This window comes from Delphinus delphis, chromosome 9 (genome assembly GCF_949987515.2).
Source record: "Delphinus delphis chromosome 9, mDelDel1.2, whole genome shotgun sequence".
NCBI lineage: Eukaryota > Metazoa > Chordata > Mammalia > Artiodactyla > Delphinidae > Delphinus > Delphinus delphis.
In genome coordinates, this window is record NC_082691.1 from 73,956,060 (window position 1) to 73,975,228 (window position 19,169).

At 32.7% G+C, this 19,169-nt stretch overlaps 1 protein-coding gene across 7 annotated transcripts in view; it reads right to left on the minus strand.

Annotated features, from left to right (window-relative positions):
• Nucleotides 1–19,169, minus strand: part of TFEC (transcription factor EC) — a 668,004-nt gene that overhangs the window by 115,089 nt on the left and 533,746 nt on the right. The window contains exon 6 of one of the 7 annotated variants that reach the window (XM_060020774.1): nucleotides 15,213–15,296. The exons of 5 other annotated variants lie outside the window; for them this stretch is intronic. The gene's annotated coding sequence lies outside the window, so the exon portion shown is untranslated. Of the gene's footprint in view, nucleotides 1–15,208; nucleotides 15,297–19,169 lie in introns of all 7 variants that reach the window. One more of the 7 variants, XM_060020773.1, reaches the window with a different exon arrangement.

Consider the following 19,169-nt stretch of genomic DNA (forward strand, 5'->3'; position numbering starts at 1 on the left):
TCTGCTGTCATGATTCTTAACGATAATTTTAGATTGGCATGATTTATGCATATAGGTTTTTAGTGAGCACTGCTTCTTTTTCCAGAGATGTCATAATTAATGTTTAATCCTATATCATTATGTGTTAATCAATAGTTTAAAAACCTTCCCACTTTTCCACTCTCACTGCCCCTGCTTTAGTTGATGGGTTCATGGTTTTTTGTCTGAAAAATTATGAAAGCTTCCTAAATGGTCTTTTGCCAACCAAAATTAATCTTTCTACTAATCAAATTTAAAATATTTTTAGAAATTTACCTCAAATTACTGGTCTGGGCTAATTTTAATATATCAAGATATTTAACCATTTTTAGTCTCCAGTGATGATGTATACTCTAATTTTCTCTGAGATATGCTCTTCAGAACAATATAAATACATATATAAGCATATACATATATAAAATAAAATAAAATCATTATTAAATAATATAAAAATATAATATGCATATGTATTTATTTTATATATACATAAATGTATGCGTATATAAAGCAATATAAAAGCAATATAAATGTGTGTGTATAAGTACAAAGCCATTTTCAAAATTTGCAAAGAAATCCAACCTTGTTAATTGTTAGTAAAACCTATAAAATTCAATATGCTTCCTTGTATTAAAATGTCAAGTATATTCATTTATTACTTTTTTGTCACCAGACAAAACAAGATAATAAAGCAAACAAATGGATCATTTTTGTTGACTTCTACAAAAATCTCCTAACATGTATTTGTTTGAAAAAATAAGGTTATTTATAAATGTAATATTTATAAACAAATAAATTCTCTCTGATCACCTAATACAAAGTTATAGAGTTTGGTATTTTAGTGTTTTGATACTTAAGAATCTAGTATTATACTCTCAGAAATGAGTATCATTAGGTTATGAGATAAATCTGAAGAAAACATAAACACATTAGAAATAAAAAGAAACACATTCAACATACATATTCTATTTGGCAGTTGGTTAGAAACATCATCTTTTAATATATATAACAATAAACACAAGTGTCTATTAGATCTAAACTGAAGTTTCAATGACAAAATTTCATTTTAAAGTAATAATGTTCTCTTATGACCAAACTGTGGTGCACTCTTCGATATTTTTATCATGTAGTTAAAATCAAATTTAACAATGTGACTATTCATGTTACTATTATCAGAGAAGCATGAAAAAATACTTTTTCAAAAATGTATCTGAAGAAATAATCCTCTAAGAAGAGCAAGACAGAACAAAAAAGTAAGGGCATAAACCCCAAAGCAACACATAGACACACACATGCTCACTCAAGTAATGCACAATGAAATCGACTTAAAATATTCCTCTAAGCTATAAATCTGAACATGATCTGTATTCTCCATGCATAATGATTAAAGGAAAAAAAGGCAAAGATTCAAATGATAAGGAATATGCATATACACATTTTAAGCTATTTTATTTGGTTATTGTATAAGAAGGGGAATTCTTAAAATATTCTGATGCTCAACAAGTTAATATTTTTACTATATTAGGTGATGCTAAAATAGATATTTTTATGAAAAGGAAAAATACACCCAACACAAGAAAAATGTAAAATATTACTTTTAAAATTTAGAGATTCTCTGAAATTTAAGCTTACCCAACAGCTATGACATAATGATATTCTATATATCAAATGAAATTAATACAAGATGAGATGACTCTTTCATCACAGCAGGCAGACTAAAGTTAAAAAAAAACCCTGAATATGAATCAAGGTATTAGGCATTTAAAGGGCAACTCAGGTATGTAGCAATACAGAAATATTTATCTTGAACTGAGATTTTAATAGACTATATAATCAAAGGTACATTTCAGAATGACTTATTATTTTAAGAATAACTACTGAATTTCTAAAATATCCCTCTTTCCTTTTCCTAAAACGTATACTTTATTAGATATAAAGAGATTTCTTTAGTCTATTTATAATGATTGCTATAATTATGTAAAGGGTATAGTGAGAAATTCTGCAGCTGCCACATAATACACAAATCTCATTTTAAATAATTCTCCTATAAATGTTAATAATTCCATATTCTGATCTAAACACCTGCTTATAATGCCTCACTGTCTATGATAATGCACTTGATTTTCTCAAGTCTAAATACCACATATCAAAGTAGAAACCCATTTTTAGTAATGTATGCCACCATTTTAAGTAAAATACTTAGTACTACATAAACAAGAAAATGTGTTTTTGTCATAACTGAAATACAAACAAGACTCTATGAAGTAAATTTATTCATTGTTCATTTCTTTCCCAAAGATTAGCCCTTATTCTTTCTCTATTGAAAATGCACACATGCAAAAAACATAGCTGCAGTTTCATACCTGTGTGTGTTTATAAAATTGGTTAATTTTTATTTTATAGACAAAAAGAATGTATTTTAAATCTTATACAAAAAGATATATTCAGTATGGGTGACTAAAGTATGGAATACACAGATCATGCCTTTGTATTTGGGCCCAACCATTTTTCTTAAAAATACATATTAACAATAAAATGTTTGCTACAAAAATGTTTAAGTAGTCTTATAATGTTGTGTTTATGTGTATCCATGGACTAATTCTTTTTAAATTTCATTCCATCCCATCAAAACCACATGAACATCTTAATAGATGCAGAGAAAGAATCTGAAAAAATTCAACACATTTTTATGACAAAAAAACAAACAAACAAACTAGGGATAGAAGGGTACTTCCTCAACTTGATAAAGGGTATCTTTGAAGAAAACATAGCTCATACTTAATGGTGAAAGACTAAATGCTATCCCTTTAAGACCAGGAATAAGAGAAGGATGTTGTACCACTTCTATTCAACATTGTACTAGAGAGTTTAGCCAGAGCAATTAGGCTAAAAAAATAAATAAAAGGCATCCAGATTGGAAAGGAAGAAAAGTTATCTACATTTGCAAATGACATGATCTTGTACACAGAAAATCCTAAGGAATCCACTGAAAAACTATTAAAACTAATAAATAAATTCAGCAAGGTTGCAGGATACGAAGATCAATAAACAAAAATTATATTTCTATAAACCACAATGAGCAATGCAAACAATAAAATTGAGAAAACAATATCATTTACAACAGCACCAAAATGAAACAATACTTAGGAATAAATTTAATGAAAATATGACTTGTATACTAAAACTATAAAATATTGTTGAAAGAAAACAAAGCTCTAAATATTTGAAGAGATATCCCATGGTTATGGACAAGAATATTCAACTCTGTTAAAACTGCAATGTGTACCAAATAGATCTACGGATTCAACAAAATCCCTTTTAAAATCCCAGTGGGCTGTTTTGCAGAAATTGACAAACTGATCCTAAAATTCATATCAAAATTTAATGGACCCAGAATAACCAAAACAAGTACTAAAAAAGAACAACAAACAATTAGTTGGAAGACTTACTATCCCCAATTTCAAAACTTACAATAAAACTACAGTAATCAATACAATGGTACTAGCCAAGGATAGACATAAATTAATGGAATAGAATTGAAAGTCCAGAAATAAACCCTTACCTTTATGGTCAATTGATTTTCAACAGGGTGCTCAAACAGTAAAATGGGAAAGAATCATCTTTTCAACAAACGGTGCTGGGACAAGTGGATATCCACATGCAAAAGAATAAAGCTGAACACCTTACTCACACTAAACACAAAAATTGACTGAAAAGGGATCCTAGACTTTATAAGAGCTAAAGCTATAAAATTCTTAGAAAAAAACATAGAAACAACTTTTTGTGGCCTTGGGTTAGGCAATGCTTTCTTAGAGGTTTCATTCAAAGCACAAGTGATACAAGAAAAAATATATAAATTGGACTTCCAAAATTAAAAATGTTTGTCCTTCAAAAGACACCATCAAGAAAGTGAAAAGACCACCCACATAATGTGAGAAAATATTTGCAAATCATACACCTCACAAGGGGCTTTTATCCAAAATATGTAAAGAATTCTTACAACTCAAAAATTTAAAAAAAATTATAAGAACCCAATTTAAAAATGGGCAAAGAATTTGAATAGACATTTCTCCAAAGAGGATATACAAATAGCCAATTAGCACAAGAACAGATGCTAAACAACATTATTCACTAGGAAAATGTAAATCCAAACCACAATGACTTCACACACACACACCAGGATGACTATAACAAAAAGGCAGACAATAACAAGTGTTGGTGAGGATGTGGAGAAATTGGAACCTTCATGCATTTCTGGTAGGAATGTAAAATTGTGCAGTCACTTTGGAAAATAATTTGGCAGTTCTTTAAATGTTAAACATAGAGTTACTATAAAAACCAAGTAATTCGACACCTTCATGAATTGAAAATGAGAGAATACCTCCACATAAAAACTTATACCCATATATTATAGCAGCATTATTCAAAATAGCCAAAAAGTAGAAGCAATCCAAACATCCGTCAACCAATTAATGGATGAATAAAATGAAATATGTTCATACAATGAAATATTATTTGCCAATAAAAAAGAATGAAGAACAAAGTTCTGATACATGCTACAATATGGATGAACCTTGAAATCATTATGCTAAGTCAAAGAAGCCAGTGACAAAAGACTACATATTGTATGAGTCCATTTATACGAAATGACAAGAATAGACCAAAAACAGAAAGCACAGTAGTAGTTGCCCAGAGTTGGGAAAATGGGGATAACAAGGAGTGACTGCTAATTGTTATGGTGTTTTGGGGGGAGGATGATGAAAACATTCTAAAATTAGATTGTGGTGATTTTGCACAACTCTGTGAATATGCTTAAAAAAAAAAAACACTGAATTGTACATTTTAAGTGGGTGAACTGAATAGTATATGAATTATATCTCAATGATGCTATTTTTTAAATGTCCATCTCATTATTTTCCCACAAAGAAATATTACACCTACAATGTCTCAAACACCAAAAAAAAAAACAACAAAAAAAAAAACTCAGGGTTTTCTCTCAGCTATACCATCTTCTTTACATGGCAGTATCAAAATCCTGTGGAACCATTCAGCAATCTTCTTTAAATCCTTCCTACTCTTCTCCTTGCCCTTGCCTCAGTTGATTAGGTCATAGTTTACTGTCTAAATAATCATAGCTGCCTCCCAGAAGTCCTTGCTGTCAGCCACCAGTCTCTGCTCTCTCCAGACTAGCTACTCACTGCCGATACACTTGTCTTCCTAAAGCATGCTCTGAGAGATATTCCAGAGTTCCCCCATAGCTCCCAGAATTAAGTCCGAAATCTTTAGCATAGATTCAGGTATTTTTCAACCTGACCCCATACAACAAATTAGCCTAATATCCCTACAACTTTCCAACCAGTACTCAGTACTCAAAGTAATCTTTCAAGCAACTTGCTGCTATTTGAACTTAGTATGCTCTTTATGCCTCAGTAACCTTGTATAATACATCCTCTCCACCTCTCACCTTTCCTGTCTGATTAGATTAATTCTTATTTCTCAATCAAGACCCAAGTTTAGATGCCACCTTTTCTATGAAGTCTTCTAGGAGACCCCCTCAGGTATATTTAGTGGTTCTTTTCTTCTGCTTGGGAAGAATTTTATTCATATCTTCATTATAGTATTGAACACTGTTGTATTGTTATTATTTGTTTACACATCTGTTTTCCTCAGTAGACTGTGAGCTTAGTGATAACACATTTATTCATCTTTGATTTTCCAATCCGTCCATTAGAATCCTTGTTATATTTGGAAATGCTTAATTAATTCTTATTAAAGCATAAAACACATACAGAATTAAAGAATGTTATACATACACATTTGCTTCAGGGTAAGTGGAGAATTTAACGCTGAAAGACAAATCTTCCAAAGCCTCACTCCAAAATTTGCTATTTCACCCAGATTTAGCATAGCATATTAGAGCTAGGAGGACCTTTTTCTAGATTAACTTGATAAACTAAAGTCAAAGAATGCTCTCTAAGGAGTCTTTAAAACTCTAAACTTTTAAGCCCAAGGACATTTTAACTCACTATAGGAAATACTTGGCCAATATTATGTATTAATGAATCAGTTATTAACCAAATGAAAAAGTTCTTTCTGTTACTGATTTTTAAAAATGAGTATCTTCCTCTTTTAAAATCTAATGTACCATTATGATCTAAAACAAAAGAAACTATGCTAAGTGAAACACTGTCCACCAGGAAATGTAAAAGCTAAATTTGTAAATTCATAGATTTGTTAGAGTGAATCATGATCATAAGCATAATGATTTCCAATGATATGCTCATATGAACTAGTGATAATGTCATAAATATTTTGTTGGCAAATTGTAGTCTCAGCAGATACATGCTAGGTAATTAGTATAATTTCATTATTGTGAGATAATTTTATTATCTCACAATAAAATTACATATATAACATGCAAAAATACATATACATATACATACATATATATCTAGTGAATCCCATCTCCATCAATCATTTTCAATACATTTTAATAGATGTCTAATGAATGAGAATCCCGAAGCTAAATGTCTAACTCAGTCAATCTAATATTCAGTATTTGACTCCAATATGTATTTAAAGTTTGACAGAAATTTGATTGCAACATTAACAACAAATAGATGGCTTGTTTACCAGTAAATGATATCCTTTTGAGAAAGACAATATAATAGCTGAAAATACAGAAGCTTTTAATAAAATTCTAGTTCAAAATATACAGCTAAATTTTTAGCTAGATAAAATGATAATATTAAGCACCATGAAAATATTTGAAATTTTAAATGATAAACATTAGATGCATTAATTAGTTTTAGATTCTGATATCTGTAATTGCATAATGATATCTAATTTCTACAACTGAAATTACCTGTACTGGTATGGTAATATAAATTAATAACTGCAATGCTAATTTTTAAAGACTTTAGAGTGATTAATAAAGATATTTTTAAGTATTGAAGTACAAAAATAAAATTTACCCTGCCTTACATAATGATCACACAAAATTAAATAAAATAACAAAGCATAAATCTTGAAACTATATACATATCTTGTATACAATATAAGTTCTTATTAAGTTTAGCTCACTAAATTAAAAGAAATCAGACCACTTGTATTAGAAATGTCCAAATTTTCTCCCATTATGATCTAAAGTAAATAATTAAAGGAAATCAAAATTTCTGCAAACTTATATAAGAAATAATCTACAATGACAGGCTTAGAGTGACAAAACCCTTGGTGTCTTTGTGTGTCATATACCAATAATTCAGTTTCATTTAAAATAATATAGGGATGATAAACCTTTCACCACAGCCTCAAACATCAATCATTCAAATAGAAATACACATACCTGCCCACACCAATCATATTCCAGCATTGTAGAGTTGGAGAATTTAAGGCTTTCAAGATTCTGAATATGTGCGTAAAAGCTGTTGATTCATTTAGAAGGAATCTGTTATTTTCCCTCCTCAAAGTGTAGTTACCAACTACAACTTCTTACTTAGCCATCAACACTGCCACAATCCAAGCTTTGTTGTAATGCTGTACTCTTACAGCTAAAAACCTGTTGATAATGAACCTGAACCCATTATTTTGAGTCAATGGATTGAAAGAAATAGGGCAAAGAATGAAAGCCACAGGGCCAATTACAAGCATTCTTTGATGTATTACTTGCTAGCACCCACCATATCACTTTGTGTCTTTGTCTTGATCCCCTCTGTTACTCATTAATTATTCTGGAAGGGTTAAAGTTCAGAGAGCTAATTGCACAAACAGTCTTTCTTGGTAGGGATTCTCCCTACTCTGACACTTTCCCCAACTGTGCCCAGCCACCTTGTATTATGCCAATTAACCCAATTCTTGGCATTTTTGCTTGGCCTTCCAGCATCTTTTCGAGCTTTGCCTAAAATATTTTCACTGGGTTACCTACAGAATAAACTAAGCAACTTTAAGATTTGATTAAAACTTATTTCATGATATAATCTTTCATAAACTTCTAATGACACAATTAAATTTTCTTCTGTACTAATTGTCATAAATACATTATTTATAACATAAAAATTCTTTAACAAATTGTTGAACATTCAGCAATATTAAATTATTTATTCCACCTTCCTACACTGAGTCACAGCCCATTCTAATAAAAATGACTTTTTGCACATTTGTCAGCCAAGATCTGAACTGAGATTTAGTTTTTACATGTCGTATTGAGGTCCCCGTAATATATGAACTAATCCCAATTATTATCAGGATATTTAAAGAAATCACCTGTGGTGAGTCTACACAGTTTCTGTAAATTTTCAATATTTGACCATTATTATAATTCTGAAATGTAATTCCAAAAGTAAATAATCCTGCCTTGTAGTGCTTCCTGAGTATGCCTTATACGTCTTTATATTTTTTCAAAACCTTCAAGAATCCATTGCTTTTCATGTATCAGTTTCAATAGTATCTGGCAATTGTTTGAAAGCATCTATTTCAGAGCTATGCACTAATTAAGTACTCAATTTATTTTCAGTTATTGCAGTTGTGTTTTCATTGAATAGCAATTAATTAAGCAGCTACTACATATCTAGCATTTGCTGGCTGCTGTGGACAAAGGGTGAATGAGTTTAAAAGAGTGTCTACTCTCACAGAACTTTAGGTTAATGGAGTTGTCAAAATTTCAACAGATAAGCAAATGCTAACATAAATAGTAACAAACAGAAGCTGCCTTGAAGAAGGAGGCCCATTGACAAACAGAGCCATTAACCTGAAGAATGAAAAGGGGCCCTGCATGCAAAGAGCAGGGCAGATGGAATAGTATATGCAAAAGCTCCCTATTAGAGGTGAGCAAGCTAAGTCTGAAAAACTGTTAAGCCAATTTGCAGTATAGTTAGTGAGAGGGAAAAGAATGACTGGGGGCTGGATTAGGAAAATAGGAACCAGATCATGCAGGGTGTTCTAGACTATGAAAAGAACTTATTTAAGGAACAATGCATATGATGTGATTATTTTTTATACTGCTGAGAATACATTAATGGGTTTTTTAACTAAAAGAGAAGCGAAGCCAGAGATCAGTTTTTAAGTAGGAATTCCATAAATCTTCTAATTACTTCTGTGATGGAGAGCGTTCTTTGCATATACCCATAAAACTTACTTGACTCTAATTTACAGAACTAATTTGACCACATAGATTCCAATTGTTAATCTCCATTAAACAGATGATAGAATCCTACACTCCACAAAGCAATTGTGTCAAAAGAAGAGGCCAATAACTTCTTGGCTTAAATAAAATACGTTTAAAAGCCCAAAGTACATAATTGTTGAATAAGCTTTTTAAGTTGGTTTATAGATTTTATTAAATGTCACAAGAATAATACAAGCCCAAGATGAAGCCAAAATGAAATGATTAGTGCCAGTGAAGTTATACCAATCATTCATTCAGAGTTACATAGATGTCACCTTTAGCTGCAACCCTGTATTAAATGTGTTTGGTTAGTTCATTCACAGTCCTATCAATGACAGAACTTTTCAGATTGACCTTTTAATAAAGCTAACACAAAAATAACCAACCATGATTCCAAAGTTATTAAATGTATCATTTTAACCTCTCTTTCATAAGATGCTGTAACACTAACACTAGGATGGCAAAAATAGTTCCATGAATTAATTGACTCTTACATAACATCTGCAAAAATACATTTTTCAGAGTCTGTGACTTGCCTGTTTCTAATTTTTAGAATGCCAATTATTCTCTTTTAAATTTAACTTCTTTCACTCATGATTAATTAAGGTATTAAGCTCTTTTTTCTTAATATAAATGAAAGGTAAATGATAGTTTTAAAATGTAGTTTCATTCTAATGATTTTCATCTAACTCAAAGTTCCACATTTAAAGTAAAGAGGGGCGCTCTAGATTGATGTTAGCACCCCCTTAACTCCCTCTTGCCCCCTGCAGAATTCAAAGAACTTATTTGCTTCATTCCAAACCCCTTCATCTCCCCTGGCGCAGTTTGTCAAACTAAATATTTTTCCTCTCTCTATTTCTGGCTAGTCATGTTATGGGTACTATCCTAAAATAATGATGCCACATTTAGGACCAGGGAAATTGAAAAAAGGCCAACTCCAAATGACCATTCAATTGCTCTTGTCCTCATTTTTTAAGATCTTGAATGTTTCTTTACGATTACCCTCCCCACTTTTTCCCAAGTTGTAATTCTATAAGACACAATAAATTCATTGTCCTGCAATGAAGTGTTAGCAAATGCAGGGTGACAATATCAATACTTCACGAACATTGCATTTTATTTTTAGGAATCAGATTCTAGAAGAATGATAATTCAGCATTCCATAGGAAAGAGAGAAAGTAGAATGTACTGCCAACTCATGATTTTAAACTCCCCTCCCCTATTTATAAGCTACTAGTAAACTGCTTGAACTGATATAGATTGGAAACTGTTTAGTTATGTAATTTATGCCTCCACATTTGCTTCCTCATATCTCACAAGGTATTCTTCTGATATATCCCCTCTGGATGTATGAGTGAGATAGTTCTGAATCTGCCAAATGCTGTAAAAGAGGTGAAGTGACATCCTTAGAGCAGCAACAATAATATTTGAGCTATTTTCCATTGGTAAATTCATTAACTATCTGGCTTAATCTGCCACTATTTGAACCATCACTGGGAGTTTTATGGCAAAACTCTTTGGTACATGATCCATAATCAGTTAGATGTCAAAGAAGAGAAGGCATCTCAGCCAATGTTATAAATTTCCATACCTCCAACTCACACCCTTGGGTCCTCAATTTTATATCAATAAAACTGTTCTTAAAATACATCTATTCAACATAAACTATATTTAAAATGGTGTCTAATTTTTTTTAACATCCTTATTGGAGTATAATTGCTTTACAATGGTGTGTTTGTTTCTGCTGTATAACAAAGTGAATCAGCTATACGTATCCATATATCCCCATATCCCCTCCCTCTTGCGTCTCCCTCCCACCCTCCCTATCCCACCCCTCTAGGTGGACACAAAGCACCGAGCTGATCTCCCTGTGCCGTGCAGCTGCTTCTCACTAGCTATCTATTTTACATTTGGTAGTGTATATATGTCAATGCTACTCCCTCACTTCTTCCCAACTTACCCTTCCCCCTCCTCGTGTCCTCAAGTCCATTCTCTATGTCTGCGTCTTTATTCCTGTCCTGCCCCTAGGTTCTTCAGAACCTAAAATGGTGTTTAAATATTGTACTAAACCATTTCATATTTCACATGAAATTATTTCTCTTTTAAGGGACTATTTCAGGTGAAAATTTTAAAAATTAAAATTGCATTAATGTTAGGACCCTCCAAAACAAATACCCTATCAAAATAGAATGTCTAGAATCCTAAAAAATATTGACTAGTGTTGTCTGTAATATATCCTACTCTTCATATCTAAACTGAAATTGTATACAACAAAGACCATAATTTTATATTCTTTCACTATTTCTCCAAAGTACATAGGGCTTTGATCCATGAACTGTAAGACTGCTTACAAACTGAACTTCAAGTATTATCAGATATATCCCCTTTTCTATAGATTCTGTAGTCAGCAACTTAGAGTGCTACATTCCATTGTCCTTTTCTAAACAGCACACTTTCCAATCTAGTAATGTTTTCAGGGGTGGGTGAGGTAGAAAGTATCTTTGAGAACATTCTAAGTTCCTTCCCAGTGAGAGAAAGAAAAATATAACCTTTGATTATTCATGAAAAAGGAAAATTTTTCAGACTGCTATTAAATGCCTCCAGTAACAGAGATCTCAAACCCATTCTGCTGTTGGATCAATCTAATAGCTTAAGTGTTTATTTTTAATCTTAAACTGTAAATCACCACATTCTAACATGGTAATTAACATCTTAACTTCTGTTTCTCATTCTTCCTTTGGAAAAATGTGGAAGAAGATTATTTTCTTTCTACAACAGTCCTTCAAAAAATACTTGCTATCACAATTCCCTTAAATCCAGTCTCTGAGATACTATATTTATTCCTTCATGATGCTTTATATGACTTTATTGTCAAGTTCTTCATGATTTCTCTCACCTCAGAGCTTTTGTACCTGCTGCTCCTTCTGCCAGGAGCACTATTTCCTCACCCTCTACTGCTCCAGGCTATCTATCTCTCATTTACCAGATTTTAACTTTGGGATAAATTTATGTGAGAAGCTTTCTCTCGTGTTCTCAAAACGTGGGTTGGATAACCACTCTCACCTTCACCCATAGCTATCTCTATAGAACTGTGGGCTGACCCATTATGGAACTTTTCATACTGTCCTGTAATTCTCCCTTTTTCCTCTGTCTTTCCAAATAGACTGCCAGCTCTCTGATGAAAGTAGCTGCCTTAATCACTGATACATCTCCAAAACTGGGCACTGGAAAACTAAAGAATGAGGTAGAATAGTGAACATCTGTGTTCCTCAGTTTCTTTATATGTAAAGTGGAAATCAGACCAGTATCCACTTACTGAGCTTGTTGAAAAGATCAATTGAAACAATATATGAAAAATCTTAGAAAATTCCCTAGTACACAGGAAGGTTTAGATAAATCTTGGTTATTTTTTTGTGTGTGGTCAGCTAAAACCACTTTCTTTTTCACATAATTTAATATTAAAGTGTCTACACAATTTTGTACTTTCAGTGTTGATTTAAAAAAATTAAGGGACAAGTTTAACATTTGTATTAGTTACTTTTCATCTTAGCCAACTGTTCAAGATAATTGAAATATGTATGCCTTTAGTATTTTCACCTAAAATATGAATAAAGAAACATATATATATTATATGTATATATGTATGTAATAGAAACAGACAGAGAGATGGGAGTGAGAAGGGTGGGAGAAAATGGGAGAGACAGAGAGGGAAATGTATTAGTTATGTAAAAGGATTCTGGACACAGTCAGCCTTGGGTCCAAGTCTCAGTTCTTTCACCTAATGATTGTACAAACTTGGAAAAGTTGCTTACTTCCTTCCATTATTAATCTCTTTGTTGTAGATGTCTAGCCAACTATAAATTTACCACACTACAGTGCATTATCATCAGATCAATATTTCATTATGATTTTGGCATGTATTTGCTTAAATCTATAGTAACTGGAAATGATCTCTATCCTCTGAACCTATAATTACTCTATAGTATTTATCACAGAGAAGCCTGAAGCATATGTGATGAATAGTGAGTATCATACCTGGTCCTGAAAATATGGTACACAACAAGTAGTAAAGAAGTAACATTGGAAAGGTAGGAATGGGCCAGACTATTTAAGACCTACAATACAAAGATGAAGAGTAAACACTTATTTGGAAGAGTAGCCAATGAAACTTTTTAGTTGAAGAATGACACAACTGGACCTCTAATTCAGGAATGTTATGTGTCACAATATGCAAGATGATGGCAGAGGGTGGACTCTTAAGCAAGGAGACCACTTAAAAGTTTTTGTAGTAGCCTGAGCAAGAGGTTAGCCAAAAGTATTTATTGAACCACCATCAGGTACAAATCACAATCACTGACATTGATGAGGATATAATGATGAAATATACACTAGCCTTATAGGTTAAAAAATAATCAAGTGAACTGAGGAATATAGATATATATTTTTTAAGCTGATAGAAGGCAGCTTTGATTACTCTTAAAATAGAGATTAAAATGATGATTTAGGAGAAGAGATATTAATTCCCATTGAGGGTGAAAAAGACTAAGCAAAGTATCTCTGAAGGAGGATTATTGAAGCTGGGCCTTGATTTAGGTAGATGTCAAGCACTAGCTATGGTGGAAGGATGCACACAGATAAGAATGTACGAAGAAGCTGATTTTAAAATGAAGAGGGTAAGTCCTTCTCCCTATTCTACTAGCCAGTATCCCTGGAAATTTCAAGGAATACTCATGTCAAGGTTTGGATTACATAAATCTAGCCCTCTGGGAAGAAGTTCCAAACCTCAGAGGACCAATATGACTTCTTCCAGATATCAAGGGTGCTTGTCTTCAAGGTGAGGTCTTATCACTGGGGTGGAAGGAGAAAGCATTAGAATATTTACTACTGCTTTTTTTCCTCAAAGATAAAACTATTTTTATCTGAAGTATATTAGTATAATATTACCAGTATACATTTTTAAATATAATAAGACATACATAATTTGCAGATGCTCAAAAATGTTTTACCAATAGTCATGTGATGTTAAAAGATCAGAGGCTATTCTAGAGATCTGAATTGTGGACTTAAAAGAGAATACACAGAAAATACTCTTTTTTGCAAGACTTTATGCATAAAAAAATCCTCCAGAAAAATTCATTATATAGATCAGAATTGTGTGAAGAACATGGAATAATACAGTGGGAAATAGTGTTAGCATGAAAACTGGTCTTTCTAAAATCTTACAGGTTAGACTATACAAAGCTTCCAGTTGCTGTAAAACCTATTAAATAATGTAAGATCCTAAATAAAAATAAATACTGTGTAAATGGTGAAATTAATTAATCGTCCTGCCTTTCACATAAAAGTTTAGGATTGTATTTTCCCCCAATTTGTTTTTCCCTCAGTTAGGTCATCACTAACATGAGATTCTTAATATAAGCAATCCATAAACATTGGTAATGTTTCTGCTATTAAAAATCAGTATTATTTGTATACAAAATCTTTCCATGGGAGAATAAGAACACAGACTCAAAGATATTTAGCTTCAAAATGGATGTCAAAATTGACTGAGTTGCATTCTAAATGGAGAAACACCTTCAACATGAATTTTTTTAAATAAAAATAAAAATAAACAAGAACACTAATCCTTTAGCCCAATATACAAAATCATCCAAGACTGAAAATGTGCTTCATTCCAAACTGTTCTTTTTATAAACCAGTCTGTTTAGTTGTATAGAAAAAAACTGTCCAGTTGCACATGGCATTGATAAAAGATATTTCATAACTTCACTAAAATAAAAAGCAATTGGACACATATATTTATCCCCTTTAACCATTAAGCTAAACTGGCCCAAATGAATTTCTGAAACAAAATAGCTTCTAGGCTAGAATCTTGATGCCAACTTTAGCCTGGAGCAAATTTTTACACTGACAGTGTTTGCTCTGGAAAGTGGTATTTTAATGGAAACACTGTCAGACCTTTGTCTCCAGTAGAGCTACTGGACCCATAAAGACATAATTTAAACTTCCAAACACAGGGGTCTTTTTTACCTACTAATTGTCCTTTCAGAGATCAGATCTCATCCAGTGTCTCCAACGAACTGCCCTGTGAACTCAGAAAGCACTCTTGCACGTTGCCCTAGGTTCAAGTGGAAAGAATAAATGGCAGAAGTTACACGTTACTATTTGATTCTTACATTTTTCTTCCTTTAATACTAGTTACAACTTGAACTTCACCTTACTGACAAAGCCTGTAGAATCCATTCAATTAGCTTTAATAGGATTAAAACACTGCCTTGGAACTGCAGATTTTAATAGACAAAAATCTTGCCAAATACATCTTTCATGTATCCCATGAATTTTAAAATAAATATGTTACCTGAGGCAAAATAAGCATAATAAGATATTTTAGCATTTTGCTTTTTAGCTAAAGTATTGTTTTCCATTATGGTAAAGTTTTAAAACCAAACTTTAAAAAGGAAGATTAGTGTGTGTGTATGTGTGTGTGTGTGTATTAATTAAAGTTTTGCTCAATATACACTCTTGCTTGGTAGTATTCTTCTGACTTAAAATAATGGCCAAGGCTAAAGGAGAAACTCACAACATTAATAACTTTAATTAATTTGAATTGGGCCATCTCCACCAAGTAAACAAGGCAGATTTCCATGATGGTCACTACTGCTCTCTTTAGCCATATGTTTTTAATGTAAAAAATATAGGTCACTTGAATAGTCACTGAGTAATTGCCAAACTGGATCTCTAATCCTGTGTCCAAAAAGTATATTGCAAAGTATGATCATTATTAGCTAATCAGCCAACTTCCATAGGTTCTACAAACAAAAAGCAAGTTAGATTAACAAACAGCCCCACCAAATGCCCTTATAGCAATTTAAACAGATCCTAAGCAAGAATAGATTAACCATTCTTAATGAAGGTAAAAGAATTTGCATCCCTTTCATTGGCTCATTTATTCAACCAATTAAATTTACTGAGTACCTATTGAGTTAATACATCAGCAGATGAATACTTTGAAGTTTCAAAGAAAGCAGTAAACTTGGGCCTTGTCCTCAGGGATAATTTCCTAGTAAGAGACAATACGTGACATCCATGAAACCATGGTAAGAGGATACCTGAACCCTGCAGTGTGGTCTATAGAAAATACATGCTTAAAAAATGGAAAGTAAAAGAAAAATCTACAGTTACAGTTCATACAAGAGGCTTCATTTTTGTTTTTTAAAGCAAAAGAAAATTTCTCAAGAACATACGTGTGAGGAAGAGATAACATAAAGGCACAAGGAAACAAAATGAGCAAAAGAGGGCTCTAGCAAAAAAATAAAGAATGCAGAATTTGAGGCTTTGAATTCTGAAGGTTATATTTACCTAGTCTACAATCTAATACTTGACTTACCCTGCTATGCGGTTTTAGAGCAGGTGCACTTTTGTTCTTTGCTTCTTTTTGTTTGTTTAATTTTGTTGCTTTGTCATTTTGCACATACCAAATGCATATTCTCTTTGTGATTTCATGTTTTACACTCTTTTCCCTCACATCTGTTTATACCTAAAATAATCTCTCATTTTCTATTTGAAAAAAAAACCCTACCTTTTTCCCGACTCATAACTTCATTGATTTCTGAAGCTCTAATAGTGAAACAAGATCTAAGCTGATGTTGGAAAATACATGCATAGGTTGGTATATGTAAGAAAAAAATGCAAGCTCTAAAAGTTTGTTATAGATATAACCTGACCCAGAAAAAAATTAATATCAGAAACTTAGTTACGTTCACTTATCTCATCTTCCTGATATTCCGCATTTTTTAAGGTAGTTGTAAAACAAAGGGTTTTGTTGTTGTTTTATTTCATTTTCCGTTTGTTATTTTTTAACGTCTTTATTGGAGTATAATTGCTTTACAATGATGTGTTAGTTTCTGCTTTATAACAAAGTGAATAAGCTATACATATCCATATATCCCCATACCCCCTCCCTCTTGCGTCTCCCTCCCACCCTCCCTATCCCACCCCTCCAGGTGGTCACAAAGCACCAAGCTGATCTCCCTGTGCTATGCGGGTGCTTCCCACTAGCTATCTATTTTACATTTGGTAGTATATATGGACATATGTATGTCCATGCCGCTCTCTCAATTCGTCCCAGCTTACCCTTCCCCCTCTCTGCATCCTCAAGTCCATTCTCTACGTCTGCGTCTTTATTCCTGCTGTGTCCCTAGGTTCTACAGAACCTTTTTTTTTTTTTTAGATTCCATATATATGTGTTAGCATACAGTATTTGTTTTTCTCTTTCTGACTTACTTCACTCTGTATGACAGACCCTAGATCCATCCACCTCACTACAAATAACCCGATTTTGTTTCTTTTTTATGGCTGAGTAATATTCCATTGTATATATGCGCCACATCTTCCTTATCCATTCATCTGTCGATGGACACTTAGGTTGCTTCCAAGTCCTGGCTATTGTAAATAGAACTGCAATGAACATTGTGGTAAAGGACTTTTTGAATTATGCTTTTATCGGGGTATATGCCCAGTAGTGGGATTGCTGGGTCGTATGCTAGTTCTATTTTCAGTTTCTTAAGGAACCTCCATACTATTCTCCATAGTGGCTGTATCAATTTACATTCCCACCAACAGTGCAAGAGGGTTCCCTTTTCTCCACACCTTGTCCACCATTTAGTATTTGTAGATTTCTTGATGATGGCTATTCTGACTGGTGTGAGGTGATATCTCATTGTAGTTTAGATTTGCATTTCTCTAATGATTAGTGATGTTGGGCATCCTTTCATGTGTTTGTTGGAAATCTGTATATCTTCTTTGGAGAAACGTCTATTTAGGTCTTCTGCCCATTTTTGGATTGGGTTGTTTGTTTTTTTGATATTGAGCTGCATGAGCTGCTTGTAAATTTTGAAGATTAATCCTTTGTCAGTTGCTTCATTTGCAAATATTTTCTCCCATTCTGAGGGTTGTCTTTTCGTCTTGATTATGGTTTCCTTTGCTGTGCAAAAGCTTTTTACATTTCATTAGGTCCCATTTCTTTATTTTTGTTTTCATTTCCATTTCTCTAGGAGGTGGGGCAAAAAGGATCTTGTTGTGATTTATGTCATAGAGTGTTCTGCCTATGTTTTCCTCTGAGAGTTTTATAGTGTCTGGCCTTACATTTAGGTCTTTAATCCATTTTGAGTTTATTTTTGTCTATGGTGTTACGGAGTGTTCTAATTTCAATCTTTTACATGTAGCAGTCCTGTTTTCCCAGCACCACTTATTGAAGAGGTTGTCTTTTCACCATTGTATATCCTTGCCTCCTTTATCAAAAATAAGGTGACCATATGTGCATAGGTTTATCTCTGGGCTTTCTATCCTGTTCCATTGATCTATATTTCTGTTTTTGTGCCAGTACCATACTGTCTTGATTACTGTAGCTTTGTAGTATAGTCTGAAGTCAGGGAGCCTGATTCCTCCAGCTCTGTTTTTCTTTCTCAAGATTGCTTTGGCTATTTGCGGTCTTTTGTGATTCATTACAAATTGTGAAAATGTTTGTTCTAGTTCTGGGAAACATGCCATTGGCAGTTTGATAGGGATTGCATTGAATCTGTAGATTGCTTTGGGTAGTACAGTCATTTTCACAATGTTGATTCTTCCAATCCAGGAGCATGGTATATCTCTCCATCTGTTTGTATCATCTTTAATTTCTTTCATCAGTCTTATAGTTTTTTGCATACAGGTCTTTTGTCTCCTTAAGTAGCTTTATTCCCAGGTATTTTATTCTTTTTGTCAAGTGGTAAATGGGAGTGTTTCCTTAATTTCTCTTCCAGATTTTTCATCATTAGTGTATAGGAATGCCAGAGATTTCTGTGCCTTAATTTTGTATCCTGCTACTTTACCAAATTCATTGATTAGCTCTAGCAGCTTTCTGGTAGCATAATTAGGATTCTCTATGTATAGTATCATGTCATCTGCAAACAGTGAGAGTTTTACCTCTTCTTTTCTGATTTGGATTCCTTTT